Raw genomic sequence first — 16534 nt, 5'->3', positions numbered from 1 at the left:
ACATATGAAGAAAGATGGGAAGGAGCGAAACACGGAAAGAACAAGGAAATCACCTTAAAGTCTAAAGTCTGTAGTTACCATGTGAATAGAATGTGCTTCTTTGGCCAGACTCAGGCATCATATCGGAAAAATTTTGAATTCCAGCACCCCATAAGATGACTGAAGAAGGGCAGATGCTGCTTTGAGAGGAGGTGTAGACTGTACCACCTGAGATGTGCAGGTCATCGCCAAAGGAAGGGCTTCATCTAACTCGGTAATGTGAAGGTCAAGATGTGGCAAGGACTATGAGGCATATACCTGGACACGATGGAAATGCACGCTGTTGCAGCCAACAGACGAGAGGATTCTTTCTTTAACTGGGGCACGGGGTCAAACGGAGGCAGGGTAGATTTGCCAGAGGAGGAAATAACACTGGCTTCACTTTACAGCATGATAAAGGTAATTAAAGCATACTTGTAAAGCTCTACAGAGTAAACAAAGACTTCTGAGATCCTTCACGTAACCCAGCTTACGGGAAGTTGATTCGCTCAAATAAACAAAACTGTTTAAGTGGCTAACTGATCGAATCAAATGCTGTATTTGCAGCCTTCACAGAATCTCGCGTTTAAGATTATATGATCCCAAATTACATCTTATACAGATGCGACTGGAATAGCATGTGTGGGAGTTGAACTGTATGTAAAATATTCTCCTATAACAACTGAGGCTTAGAACTCCTCTGATGTAGTAGAAGCGCTTGTTGTCAAGGTTGAAAACAAGAACCTGGTCATTGTATTAATCTGCAAGTCGCCAGAGGTAAAACCTCGAGGAATATACAGAAAGAATAAGAAAAATAGAATCTTACCTCAACTTTCTCAGAAATCCAGTCCCAGACATAATCTTCTTAGAAGAAGTTTGGAAAGAAACTATATTGTAGCTGAAAATCTCGACAGAAGCAGCTTTGCTGAACATCTGCAGAAAATGCAGAAGATAGAACTATTTAGACCGTGTGGCAAGTTCAACCTTGGTCAGCAAATACTGGAACCATCCAGAGGGAGCAACCGACTCGGATCTAGATCTCTGCACACATGATATAGACCTAATCTCTGACGTCATGGTCTCAAACACACCGTGCTCTGATCATTACCTAACTGAAGGAAAAACCACTATGGTTGCTCAACCGCCGGGGCAGACCACACGCCACCATGGTGGTGAATTCAGCAGTTTTAGCTTTAATGGTAAACGGAACAGTGAGAAGATGTAGTCATTGAGATGACTGCGACACTGGTAAACCATGACGAGTCCTAAATGCCAGAGGAACGTGCTTCAAACATGCAGAAGACAGTACAAAGGTATGATGCTGTCTGTATAGGTCAAAACGAATTGCAGACAACAGCTGACCCAGCAAATATAAAACCTGTCAGACGAACATATAAACATTAACTCCATAAGCTCCGAAAGCCATACAAGACCCAGGTAAAGAAATATTAACAAAAAAAGTACACAACGTGGATTGAGGACGGCCAATTACAGTGAAACACCAAGAAAAATAAGGGCACATATGTGGGTGTTTATCATCCCTGGGGATTGGGGAGAAAGAATACTTCCCATGTATTCCCTGCGTGTCGTAGAAGGCGACTAAAAGGGGAGGGAGCGGGGGGCCTGGAAATCCTCCCCTCTCGTTTTTTTTTTAATTTTCCAAAAGAAGGAACAGAGAAGGGGGCCAGGTGAGGATATTCCCTCTAAGGCCCAGTCCTCTGTTCTTAACGCTACCTCGCTAATGCGGGAAATGGCGAATAGTATGAAAGAAAAGATGTGGGTGTTTGCCTGGATGTAAGTGAGGCAATAATGGAGTTGTGTGAATCTATGTTCAGTGAGTCAGAAAGAACACCTTACAGACCCAGATCACTTCTTCCGAAACAGTAACCCACGTATGCTACAAATTAGCCGATCGTAGCATGTCGCCACATGACTTCGAGAGGGCCAGCCAGCACTTACCCGTGCGATCTTCCCCAGGACCGTACCTCCTGGACTCTCTCTCTCTCTCTCTCTCTCTCTCTCTCTCTCTCTCTCTCTCTCTCTCTCTCTCTCTCTCTCTCTCAGTGGATTGATCATTACGATAAAATTGTCGAGGCAGTGGAGAGTAATCAGAATAAACGGGCATTGCAAAAGCCTTTGTTAATGTGACCCTGGTGTCATAGCACACGAAATGCGTCACACAGAAATAACTGGTGAAATTGGAAGGTGGAAGTACATCTTTTTAACTAACGGATCCGGATCATAACAAGTTCTCACGAATGACGTATTTCCTGTCACTCCACAGTAAAAAGCTTAGTCTCCCAGAAACCGTACCGTGCTTGCACCCCATACACAAAGGAGAACAATGCTCCTCGTTCTCATATCCGACACTGATTCAAAATGAATTCAAAATTTCGTGTCATCATTTGCAGATGAATAAAGGATAGATGTAATCACTACAGGCTCAAGCAACATATTAGGTTCTTCCGCTAAGGCACCGAAAACAACACGCATTTCAGCAAGGTTAAGTTCTAGCTTCACTGGTATGGTAGGTAGATAGAATAGACTAAAGAATCAAGACTGGATATTGTGGACCTTCAAGACAAGAGAGGAAGAAGCAGTGATGAATTTCTTTATGAAAGTTAACTAATACTCTCACAACTAAATTTCTGCTGTGTACTGACACCACCTCACAAAATGGGCGACAGTATAGCGTTATAAAGTGTGTAAAGGTCTTTCACGGTCCACACTGAGGCAGTAGAGTAACAGAGCCACTGAAATTACTGAGACTATATTATTTGGAGCGCATACGGGGGTGATACATCATAACCTACCCTTGCAAAATCGTAGGTCTGGTCTTCAACCTACACGCAAAGATATTTCCCTATTGGCACATGAGGCATGGAAGACTGTAAGACATTATCTGTAAGATCAACGAGAAGATCCTGGATAAGTATTTACAATGTATACCCGCCTAGCTAGGCTGTGGTGTTTTCCTGGGACTGCCTCAAATAGTATGGTAAGCCTGCGACCCAGCGTAGCAACCTAGGATGTGGGAGTAGAAAACCCAGCTCAGTAGCTTGAAGTCAGCCCAAGTTGTAAGGAGTAGAAAAGTATGACATAGTGTTTCCAGGGGTCCAGAAGTACACTTGAGTAATGGCGTTGTGGCGTGTGACTTCCACCAGGTCTCTCCTTTGTTGTGAGTGTAGCGTTTCGTAATGTCACTACACCAACAACACGCCCGCCCTCTCTCTCTCTCTCTCTCTCTCTCTGTAGACATTATTTTTCCTTTTTTCCGCTCAGATTCGTCTGCTTTCAAGAAAGAATGATTAGGGAGTCTTGGACGCCCTCGACCTTCCCCCTTGAAACTAAAGAAGTACCGCCTCTGGCTCACCATCATACCGGTGCGACCTTCTCTGTGCCTGGTTCCGCTGGCGTCGATTTCATTGTCAAGCTTTGGTGTTGCAGGGTTTATGAAGCGTTGAGGATATTACCATGATCGATAACTGTCTTGTTTACACCTTCAGTTTCATGTGTATTGATCAGTAATATATTTGAAAGTAGGGGTTATGTGTAGCTTAGCCATGGAGGGTATTGCTATACACCCAAACAGATATGTGTAGTGCGGTAAGCGAACTATATCTGATGCATTGTAAACGTCAGTTTACATTACCAGCACACATTTTTTAAGTTATGATTTTGCTACAGTTTTGTGCATTCCTTTATTTGCGGAGTTATTTATGACATAAACTCGCTGCTGGGAAGTGGACTCGCTTGGTGAGTTGGTAGCAGATTTACTCGACGTCATTAGAGCCATTCTGCTAACCCGAGAGTGGTTTTGCAGACGCTCATGAAGCTGATAAAAACAAAGCAGTTCATGCATCTGTAGTGGTGATAGTTTAGATTTAATGAAAGATTTACAGAGATAATGTGAGACTAATATGCTATCGCACGGCCCATCGAAGCTGAAGGATATAAAGAATTCGTCATCAGCAGACGCTGTTAAGACTTGGTGTTGTGAAATGTCCCCTGGAAGTGTTGAGCTAAGTGGTTTATTAGTTTACTGATGAGTCCTCTTCCTTGTTCATTTGATTCAGATATTCATCTCTGATGATTAAAGTTTGCTGAACACAGCTGCAAGAGGAGAACCCTCTTTACTGTAGCTCACTGCAGCCACGACCCATGGTCTTCCCTGCAGCCACGACCCATGGTCTTCCCTGCAGCCACGACCCATGGTCTTCCCTGCAGCCACGACCCATGGTCTTCCCTGCAGCCACGACCCATGGTCTTCCCTGCAGCCACGACTCATGGTCTTCCCTGCATCCACGACCCATGGTCTTCCCTGCAGCTACGACCCATGGTCTTCCCTGCAGCCACGACTCATGGTCTTCCCCGCAGTTAGACCACCTGCATCTGAGATGATGTTATAACGCGACATGGCACATGCAAGTCATCCGTCATGTGGTGGTTCAGACACTTGCTTTCGGCCTTGTTAAGGATGACCTAACTCCTCGTAAGCGCTAGTGAACTGAGGGTGTTAAGATGGTGTAGTGTGTGTGTGTGTGTGTGTGTGTGTGTGTGTGTGTGTGTGTGTGTGTGTGGAGCGGTTGATGGCATGAATGGAGGGGCAAGTGGACAGGAGGAGACGAGAGAAGGTCAGAGTATGAGGCTGAGGTCACTGTTGTTGGTGTGTTGTGGGATGAGAGTGTGTGTAGTGGTGGAGTTTTTTTCGTGCTCGTCCCCTGCAGATGGAGACCTGTGGTGTGTGTGTGTGTACCTTATATACTGTATTGTCTAACATAATGGGAACACTAGAGACGTGTCTGAGGCTGTGGTATCGCCTGGTATAACGAAGTGGTATACTGTGTCCCTTAATATACGATTGTATGTCTGTCACTGTTTTTGGTTCCTATCCGTTTGGTGATATCCGAACATCGGGTCGCACAGTGTGCAAGTTACACGTGACACATCGGGTCGCATACTGTGCGAGTTACACGTGAAACCGTGAAACATCGGATCGCACAGTGTGCGAGTTACACGTGACACATCGGGTCGCACAGTGTGCGAGTTACACGTGAAACATCGGGTCGCATAGTGTGCGAGTTACACGTGACACATCGGGTCGCACAGTGTGCGAGTTACACGTGAAACATCGGTTCGCATAGTGTGCGAGTTACACGTGACACATCGGGTCGCATAGTGTGCGAGTTACACGTGAAACATCGGGTCGCATAGTGTGCTAGATACACGTGAAACATCGAGCCGCATAGTGTGCGAGTTACACGTGAAACCGTGAAACATTAGGTCGCATAGTGTGCGAGTTACACGTGAAACCGTGAAACATTGGGTCGCACAGTGTGCGAGTTACACGTGAAACATCGGGTCGCATAGTGTGCTAGATACACGTGACACATCGGGTCGCATAGTGTGCGAGTTACACGTGAAACCGTGAAACATTGGGTGGCATAGTGTGCGAGTTACACGTGAAACCGTGAAACATTGGGTCGCATAGTGTCCGAGTTACACGTGACACATCGGGTCGCATAGTGTGCGAGTTACACGTGAAACCGTGAAACATTGGGTGGCATAGTGTGCGAGTTACACGTGACACATCGGGTCGCATAGTGTGCGCGTTACACGTGAAACCGTGAAACATTGGGTCGCATAGTGTCCGAGTTACACGTGACACATCGGGTCGCATAGTGTGCGAGTTACAGGTAAAAATATATATATGGAGAAAATGGTTAAGCTTCGGGATTTACTGATGGGGTTAAACACGCATGGTTGGGCCTTACTGTTACGCGTACCTATGAAGGTTTGTCGACAACCGTTAGACACTGAAAATATCAGGTACTGGCGGGCGACCTGAAAGATTCGTTGTACATGTTTTAACGTTCATCTGACAGTGTTGCCAGACTCGCAGGTTGTGTGTGTGTGTGTGTGTGTGTGTGTGTGTGTGTGCCAGGCTGTATCAGCTGAGTTGGTCATGATTTTTAAAGATAATTACGTGTTATTGATAGAAATAATTTAAGAAATTTCAAGAATTTATGTGATGGTTGCTGATGTATACTAGGTAAACACGTTGCGGAAACATTATATCCTGGTACAAAATATCGATACTGACGATGATAGATAATATTCCAACACAAAATACCGATTTGTCAGTCATGATACAGTTTTAAAGATGTAGTCCTTTGAGGTCTCTTAACTTGACAAAAAAGGTTCTCCTGTCTCCATAATAGCTTCTGAAACTTTTTTCAAGGCGCAGGGAGCCAAGTGGCTCACAATTCTCGTCCCATTAAATATATCCAGAACACTGTCTTTTTTTTTCGAGTGAAGGAAAACAACATCTACAAACGCTAACATTTGAGAGTGAAAACGCTAACATTTGCGTCTTCATTGTACCCGTATATTCGCTTCACCTTCAACGCCAGTGGCCGCTGCCCTAACCGTACGGGTCATGTGAAATTCATCTTCACTGCATCATCATCTTTATAACACGCTCCTCTGTGCACCCTCGCGATATTAATGGAGATACATTAGACGTGAGTTGCACGGGTCATGTGAAACATATCATTATAATGATGATCGTCGGAAAGAGAAACAGGAAGAAGGATATTAAACACAGCAAAAAGATTTTCTTGTACAGAAACATAATGAAAATCGTTCTTTATATGGTTCATTTAGCAAACTTCGGGCCCACATGAGAATCCCATACATCAGACCTCAGGCCCACATATCCACAACAGACAGGATGAAGTGGCAGGCTGTAAGAACTCGAATTCCTCTTCGAATCTCCAAGGGGCATACTGGAAATATTTGTTGGTGTAGGAGGTAGTGGGTGAAACACTTGACCAGTCTTCTATACTGTATATATCTATATGATGATGTGGATGATTTTGTGCCTTTCTAAGGTCAATGCAGCATTCACCAGAACCTGGGCCAGTGGGGGAGTAAACACGACCGGTTCTCTACCCACAGTAGCTTGTTCGTCCATTAGAGCTGCCGGCACTGTCCCTGAACAGCCGACATCGTATCCTAGGGCAGCCGGCACCGTCCCTAAAACGACCGGCACTTTATCTAGAACAGCTGGCTCTGTATGTAGAGCATCCTAAACCATATATTTTACTGTCCTCTCTGTCTCCGAAGGCTGACCGGAGAGACTATTGCAGTTTATTCTTTTTGTGTGCCTTTTGGTGTCATTGTTGCCTGTGTGACCTGGTGACCCGTGCTACCACAATACCCCCACCCACATGGTCACGAGCGTCTGGTGGCATCCTCATGACCTTGCCTCACTTCTCTTGTTCTGCCCTGACGCACACGACTCACCCACGCTCCCTCCAACACCCACCTATGCTCCCTGCCTTCCCTACGATCTGTTCACGCTCCTTCCCTACTACATGATCCACCCACGCTTTTTACCTACTCAGTGATCCAACCACGCCTTCTAACCATTGCATAATCCATCCACGCTCCCTGCCTACTTTATAGTTCACCCACTCTCTCTGCCAACTCCACGACCCACCCACCCACAGTCCACTTCAGGATGTTTGAACCCCACTACCCACTCACGCCCCATCCACCACATGGCCCACTCAACACTGTCCACACCTCCATCCATCCACAGCCTATCCGTTCCACGGTCCACCCGCGCTCCCTACCCACCCCACGATCCACCCACACTCCTTACCCACCCGCGGCCGAGTCACGCTCCATCCACCCGACACCCACTCTCTCGTGGGTTTTGCGATCGATCGATGGGAGATATGTCACCTCAACAGATGGGCAAAGTGACATCCGCCCGTGAGACTTCGTCCTGAAGTGTCTCTGAAGGTGTAGGTGTTTACTGATAACGGTAGGTGATGGATGACGGAGTTTGCACCGCTCCTCGACACCTGCTACTTCGAACGATGTCTCATTATTCTGGTTATTCTCCATCTTGTGTCATCATAGATCCTCGTACTTTCAATATTTTCCTTATGTACCCATGCCTCATCTCCCTTTTTAAGGTCGCATCTTTCGTTTCCCCTGAGCACTTGTACCTTTAAGGTAGTCTTTAGGTTAAAAAGCTCTGATCCCAGTGAACTATAACTTCCACATGTACTGTTTTCATTATTTTCGTACATGCCATATATGCAGACACATGGCATAGCTTCTTATTTGCAGCTGATCGCAAAGTAAGGTATGAGGGTCATATCATTAGATGACACCGAGGGGTTACAGTTAATTCTTTCACGAGGCCATTGGAAATAAGGTGTCTTAAACGGAAGCAAGTTTAAACTGCATCATTTCGTTATTTGGCGAATGAAGAAATACGAAAACATAGGTTGTCCGATTCCCAAGTTCGACTCTGCGTGTATTGTAGTGTAGGGAGACCTGCTTTTGAATTGATGCTGAAGCCCTTACCAGTATGCATCTGCATATGGAGTTACATGACCGTACATCAAACAATGACTGTGATGTAAAACTTAACCAAAGGTGTGGAAGCGCATGCGCACCAGAACACGGCCACGGATACGAGCGCCAAGGGTAAGTGAATAGGTGTTCCTCTTCTTCGTAGAACCGAAATCATTGTTCAGGAATGCCAGACACGAGTAAACATCTCCATACCTTGGTAGAGAAACACAAAAGATGTCTGAGTAATTATGTCTGGTGACCTTACCCGCAGCATACACAACCTATGCCTCCTCAAAGAAAACGGTCGATTTTTTGCGAGCGATCAAGTTGAGAGAGGCAAAGCTGATGGCATTTCTTTTCAAATCCCGTAACTTCTCCAGATTAGAATATTGTTGTTTGCTGATTTTCACCCGTCAAGGAGGGCGAAATTGTTTAGTAAATTTCCAGAGATCATGCACAACCATAAGGACTTGCTCAGAACGCGTGAATGCACGACTGAATGCACTGAGACTCTGCTTTCTGGAGCGCAGTGGGGTGAGAGATATGATGATTGGTGCGCTAAAAAAAATTCTGGATTGTCCATATAAAAGTGATTTTTCAGTTGCAAGATAAGGTATGTCTCGCTTGTTTGCGATCTAGAGAAATGATAATGATAAATGGTGATAATAATAATAATAATAATAATAATGATAATAATAATATTATTATTATTATTATTATTATTATTATTATTATTATTATATTTATTATTATTATTATTATTATTATTATTATTAATGATAATTATGATAGATATGGTCTTTGGTCTTCGCACATTTGTTTTCAACAGTTTCCTTCCTGATTTACCGTCACGAGTCACTCCATGTTTGAGTGACAGGCGTGGAAGACTTTGTCAGGGCGTGGCAGACCATATCGTCAAGCATCACTGGTTGAAGGAAAAAGTGCCAGGATTGCATGACAACTGTGTAGACATCCGGGGCTGCAAACTGTTCACCTCACCACCTGCAGTTATTATCATTATTATGGAACGTCCAGAGAAGTTATGAATACACGAAAAGCTGTACAAATGTTTACAAAGCCTACCTGACCAACCACGTTGTGGGGAGCGTCGTGGGCCAGCGGGCTGCGGCCTCGAAACGGCCTGAATGATGAGAGGGCAAAATAGAAAAGTCTGGATCCAGATCGAACTATGGTGGGTAACGTAACCTGAGCTTAAGACTTACGGTAAGTGTACCTCCTCTATGCACGCTGCTCCTCGTCTGCACTTCGCCTCTCTGTTGATGGGAGTTGGTGGTATTTTCGAAAGTTTTTGTTTTACGGAGAATCGATATGGAGGGTTTATTGTGTAAGGCCAATAAACTTTTATGATGAGAGTTTTGATGAGGTGAATGTACTGGAAATAAGAATGGCTTAAACCATTTGTCGCCTTTTGTCTTGAGCTCACAGCCAACTGCCACCAGACCCTTCAGGGTGAGATAGGACGCAGCGGCAGCAGAACCTATCAGGGTGAATGTTGTTGCAGCAACAACAGCAGAGCCTGTCAGGGTGTGGAGGACGCAGCAGCAGTACCGGACAGGGTGAGGGAGGACGCAGCAACAGCAGGACATGTCAGGCTGAGGGAGAACGCAACATCAGGAGGAGGACCTGTTAGGGTGAGGGAGGAGGCGGCAGTAGCAGAACCTGTCAGGTTGAGCGAGGACGCTGCAGCAGCCGGACTGGTCAGGATGAGGGAGGAGGCGGCAGCAGCAGGACCTGTCAGGGTGAGGGAGGAGGCTGCAGCAGCCGGACCGGTCAGGGTGCGGGAGGAGGCGGCAGAAGCAGAAGGACCCGTCAGGGTGAGGGAGGAAGCGGCGGCAGCAGGACCGGTCAGGATGAGGGAGGAGGCGGCAACAGCAGGACCTGTCAGGGTGAGGGAGGAGGCGACAGCAGCAGGACCTGTCAGGGTGAGGGAGGAGGCGGGGGCAGCAGAAGGACCTGTCAGGGTGAGGGAGGAGGCGGCGGCAGCAGGACCTGTCAGGGTGAGGAAGGACGCTGCAGCAGCAGAAGGACCTGTCAGGGTGATGGAGGAGGCGGCAGCAGCAGGCAGCAGGACCCGTCAGGGTGAGGGAGGAGTCGGCAGCAGCAGGCAGCAGGACCCGTCAGGGTGAGGGAGGAGGCGGCAGCAGCAGGCAGCTGGACCCGTCAGGGTGGGGGTGGACGCGGCAGCAACGTGGACACCTCGGTGGCCGGTGTACGTGTTGCAGCCTTAATGAGGGTTTCTGTCTCTTGCTTCCCTCTTCTCACCCCCACAGGATACTGAATGAGGGCCTCCTAGCGCCTTATATTGGGTGTAGCGATCAGGTGTGTATTATATATTGTGCAGAGTTCCTTCATGTAAAGCATGTAGGGATTTAAGACTTGTATACTGTGTGTGATGTATCGAGTCAAATGAAGTAACAGTATAGTACGGTGCCGTTACATGAACTTGGCTTCAGTTTATTTTGCATTATCTTGCTCCAAACACCCACACAGGAGATACGGCGGAAATTCCTTGAGCAGGGCGTACCGGTACGATCCTTGAGCACGGCGGTACGATCCTTGAGCATGGCGGTGCAACACTGGAGCACGATAGGGCGACCTTTTGTGTGATGGCCTGACCTTTTCACCTGACCCTTGAGGGGATACTTGAGAAGGACAGTTAACAGAAGATATGGTAGCCTGGGACAAAGCTATATTGCAGGACAATGATAGTGTCCTGAGAGTCTTATCTTTGTAGACAAAAACTGAATAGTACAGCAGGTGCTCCTCCCCACCCCTCATCAGCTGGCAGGTAAACCTCTATAAAGCAGCACCATGGAGAGTAATATACCGACTTGTTAACCCACAGGCCGGGTCATTAACACGAAAGTCGTAACGTTGTACTTAGGCGTTTTCCCGTCGTGTTCAAGTGCCGTACTGCCGTGTTCGAGGAAAGTATCATGCGCAAGTGTCGTAATTTCGTGCTCAAGGGACGTACTGTAATGCTTAAGAGAGGTATGTACCGTCGTGGCTCAAGGGAGTGGGCGTGTGGCGCGGCTACTGCGTGTGTTGGAGGTGATCGGCTTTAATGTACCAGCTGGCCGGGTCAGCTACCTGACGCTCCGCTGTACCCTGCAACACACTGACTGACCGCTCACTCCACTCCTCACTCTCTCACTCACACTTGATTACTTGTTTTAAACAAGTATAGAACACAGGTGATGTTATATCACCAAACTTTTTGAGGAGCACAGACTATAATGTGCTTGTACCTGTATTATCCATACATGGGCCCCTCAGCCCATCTCATGCACTTGCTTGATATTCCGTTAAATATATAAATCTGGACACATGAATTTGTCGAGTGGTTGTAATATGTAGCCGACGCCATCCATGGCATGGCAGCTGGTAAAGAAAGCGATGAGACGAGCTAATGTTGGCGTCTGTTTGGTGTCGAACCTGCTGCTACCAGACGCATCCACCTCACAAAGCGCACCTGGACACTAGTGTATGTTGGGCTCTAACCGTTGGAGTTCTTTTATTAAAATTTTAGATTTGATAAAGGTTTTAGGTGCCATATTTTGGTACAGGGTTTTGTGGTGAGCTTGTCTCTTAGGTTTGGCCTCGGCGAGGCGCGTGACGTGAGTGTTGGTGTGAGCGTTGGCCGGGGGTTGGCGGGCGTGGCGGCGGCGCAGCACGTGACAGACACTCACTGTTGCCACACCCTGAGCCTCACATCACGGCCGGATCCCCAGCCAACCTCCCGCCGCTGCCATCTTCATCCTCAAAGGTCGCTTGCCTCGGAACTGGGGACATGATTCATACCGTCTTACCGTACATCTGGTCTTTGTTATAAAGTGTTTGATATATTTGACATACAGGGTTAACGAAGAGCATCTGAGTTTGGCACTAGAGTTAGTATATTTGTACCCTGGCGCTTGGTACATTTGTGTGGATCAATCCCTAGGCTGTTGTTAAATGCCTCTATCGCTGCTACCTTACCCATTTATTCATCACTTTATCCTTCATCATTCCCAACGTTTCTGGCGTCTCCATCACTTTGTCGCAGTGGCCTCCAAGACTCCTCAGAGTTCTGGTGCCTCCATCACCTTCCTCCATCTTTGCTGCCCCAGCCAGTGTTCTCCGTCTCTGGCTCCTTCATTATCCATCTGGTTATCACGTCTCGGGGGGAGGGGGACGAGGGAATTGTCAGCTCCTGGGGTGGACGCCGGAACAGCTGCCCGAGTTGGCTTAGATTCCACAATTATTTTGATCATTTTTTTTGTCTTGACCTTTTAATTAGCTTGAATATCACGGCTCTTCCCACGGTCATTACTGGATAAACGTTACTTGCTGTTAGGACCTTATTTATTTTTCCTGTCTCGCAAAGAAACGTCTTTTATTACCCTCTTTTTTAGCGTTGCTAAAGGAAGTAAATTGGCCGAATTAGGAGTTTGGAAGCCGCAGTATTAACAAGTCTGGAGATGGTCATTGTTCAGGTTGCAAATCCTGGGAGGTTAGGCCAGCTCGAGGAACCTTCACTGGCACCACCTGCCTCCAAGCACGCTGGTGTGAACCACAGAGATTTGCTTGTTGGAGAGACTACATATATATATATATATATATATATATATATATATATATATATATATATATATATATATATATATATATATATATATTTTTTTTTTTTTTTTTTTCATACTATTCGCCATTTCCCGCGTAAGCAAGGTAGCGTTAAGAACAGAGGACTGAGCCTTTGAGGGAATATCCTCACTTGGCCCCCTCCTCTGTTCCCTCATTAGGAAAACCAAAAACGAGACAGGAGGATTTCCAGCCCCCCGCTCCCTTCCCTTTTAGTCGCCTTCTACGACACGCAGGGAATACGTGGGAAGTATTCTTTCTTCCCTATCCCCTATCCTATACTTTGTCGCTGTCTCCCGCATTAGCGAGGTAGCGCAGGGAAACAAACGAAAGTATGGCCCAACCCACATGTATATACATGTGTATACATGTGTATACACATGTATACACGTATATACACATGTATATACATGAACAAATGTGGCCTTTGTTGTCTTTTCCTAGCGCTACCTCGCGCACATGAAGGGGGAGGGAGTTGTTATTTCATGTGTGGCGGGGAGGCGATGGGAATGAATAAAGGCAGACAGTATGAACTATGTACATGTGTATATATGTATATGTCTGTGTGTGTATATATATGCATACGTTGAGATGTATAGGTATATATATTTGCGTGTGTGGACGTATGTATATACATGTGTATGTGTGTGGGTTGGGCCATTCTTTTTCCTTATATATATATATATATATATATATATATATATATATATATATATATATATATATATATATATACATATACACACACACACACACACACACGAACAAAGCGCATATGAACGCGCACCTTCATAGAACATATAAACTTCCAACAGCCAGGATCGAACCCGGGACCCCTGTGCAACAGGCGGGAGCGCTGCCGCTAGGCTATGAACGCCCCTGGAGGTTTGTATGATATATATATATATATATATATATATATATATATATATATATATATATATATATATATATATATATCTCGTCCAATGACAGGAAGATGATTGAAGGAGGATTAGAGGATGTCATCTCTGGCTGACGAGCTCTTCTAGGGTCATCACACCTACAGCCTGAGCCCAGCCTAGGCTTTTGGGTTGGGTCGCTCAACGAGCAAGCTGTAGGAAACCGCAGCCTTGAGGCCTGCATAGCCCCCCACAGCCTGGCTGACCTGGTACACTTTGTAGGTATTTGTCCAGTGCACCTGAAACGTCTTTGATGTGCATCCCTTCGTGTTTCTGAGGGTGGTTGGCAAAGTGTTAAAGGTGTTGTCTGTTTTTGTGCATCTCGCACCTTTGGATTTCAGAGGAAGTATTTCACAAAGTCTTTCATGCCTGTCATGTTAGTAGGTTGTTATTTCTTCATGTAAGTTGGGAACCATACCTTTTAGGATTTTCCAAGTAAAGATGGTGATAAACCTCTCTCGTCTGCCCTGCAGGGAGTGTAGGCGTCAGAGATTTCAGCCGTTCCCAGTAATTCAGTTGGTTTATCACATTGATATGACTTGTGAATGATCTTTGAAGACTTCATAATTCCGCAATTTCGCTCTTCATTAGGATGATGTTAGAACCCAACAATAGCCCATTCATGAAAGAACTAGTGCTTTGAATGAATGTCATCATCACTGGTTTTTCTTCCCTTGTCTTGAAGGTTCGCAAGATCCAGCCTACCATCCTTCTGCCTGTGGCAACCGTTGTTATTTTGTGTTCACTGAAGGCTAGGTCGTTAGACATTATCACTCCGAGGTCTCTCTTGTTATTCACGTGGTTTATGGTGGCGCCTGTGTCTGTCCGATATTGTGTGTTGTTTTTGATTTCTTCATTTTCCTCATACCGGGGGAGGACACAGGACAGGATGTCTGTACCGTCCCTCGTCCAGCTAACTTGGAGCAAAAATATGCATATGATGGCATTCACCTGTGTTGATCAGCACCCTGTGGTGAACGGGTGGACCTCGGTATCCCTCAGGTCCACACATGGCTGGCAGGAAGACGAAGGTCACCCGGGGGATGTGTGGTGTGGGCTCTCCGTCCGTTCATCATCCCGTGTCTGTGATCTTCCGGTTATCGATGAAAGAAGTCTTCCGGATCGACTTGAAACTCGGCTCATTTGTACCATGGGTAGTTTGGTCATGTGGTTCACATTATTATTAATATTATTATTATTATATTATTATTATTATATTATTATCATCATCATCATTTATATACACTAGATATTAAGGCCGTGTGAGAGGGAAGAGTTGTGTCCCTGGAAGCTATAGAAGAAAGTTTGGCTCCCACGAGGCCGCAGCGGTTGATGAAGACACCACAAAATTGTGTACGTTATTAGATTATTTGGACGGGACGGGCTCCCAGCTGGTGGCTGTCTTAATGAATGACGTCAGTTGTTGTTGTTGTTAGTGGTGCATTAACCAGCCCAGCAGGGGGATAAGAGGGTGATTAATTCTTTGATTATCATCTTTCATGTAAAGGGATACGGTAACCTGTTGGGTTCGGCCTGAGCTGCATCTGGTGATGAATAACAGTGTTACCATCCACGTAGAGTGGCGGATCCAAGTCCTTGGTCCTAAGTCTCGGGGTAAGCGTGCTCCAAGATCAACCAAGCTCCTTGACCTTGCCACTCGGGACAGAGGACTCGATATACAGCTTCCATCAGGCTCTGAGTCAGGATTTTTGTACGTGACTGTACATTGTGTACTCGCCTCTCACAATTAATTGCCTTTCATGTACGCAAATTTCGCTAATATGTTTTGCTGGCGTGACCAGAAGTCTTGTATAAGCTCTCGTAGATCTTACCTTAAGCTTTATCAAGTCAGCATTTAAATTTACTTTCAGAACATTTTCCTCACAGTCAGCTGTTGTTTTTAGTCTCATACCCAGAAACTCGGCGTCCGGGGAGTCATTCACTCGGGGTACGAGGGAGTTGAGTAGCTACTGAGAAATTATTCGCATAACTCTCCAGTCTGCGGTTATAAGTCTCCAGTCTGCGGTAATCAAGCTTGAAGTTTCTCCCGAATGACGTCACCATCTCTCGCTGAGAAACAGCCGTCGACCAGTTTATATATATATATATATATATATATATATATATATATATATATATATATATATATATAGAGAGAGAGAGAGAGAGAGAGAGAGAGAGAGAGAGAGCCCCGCCTTTAAAATGTTACACCGCAAATGAAAAGCCACCTTCAGCGAGGCTGTATCATTGAGAGTACAGTCTCGTCAAAGATTTCATTCCAAAAGAATGCACAGTTCCCTGCTACTGGAAGTAACCTTGGGCTGCAGGAGCCTTTAAAAAGAGGTCCTGGGTGACACCAGGACTCGTTCATACTAGTAGTTAGTCCTGGGATGATTATAAATACATGAGTATTGTTAGCGCTCAAGTTATGGTTTTCACCATTGATATTTATAGACGAGGCTTCATTCCACACGCCTGAACATGTGAAGAGGTGTGGCAGCCAGCAAGCATGTGTGGAGCAGCGGCCCAGTGATTTAAGATGGTAGAAATCATTGCCA

The sequence above is a fragment of the Panulirus ornatus genome, chromosome 3, assembly GCF_036320965.1.
Source record: "Panulirus ornatus isolate Po-2019 chromosome 3, ASM3632096v1, whole genome shotgun sequence".
In the NCBI taxonomy this organism is placed as follows: Eukaryota; Metazoa; Arthropoda; class Malacostraca; order Decapoda; family Palinuridae; genus Panulirus; species Panulirus ornatus.
The sequence above is the reverse complement of the archived record's forward strand: the minus strand, read 5'-3'. Positions refer to the sequence as shown.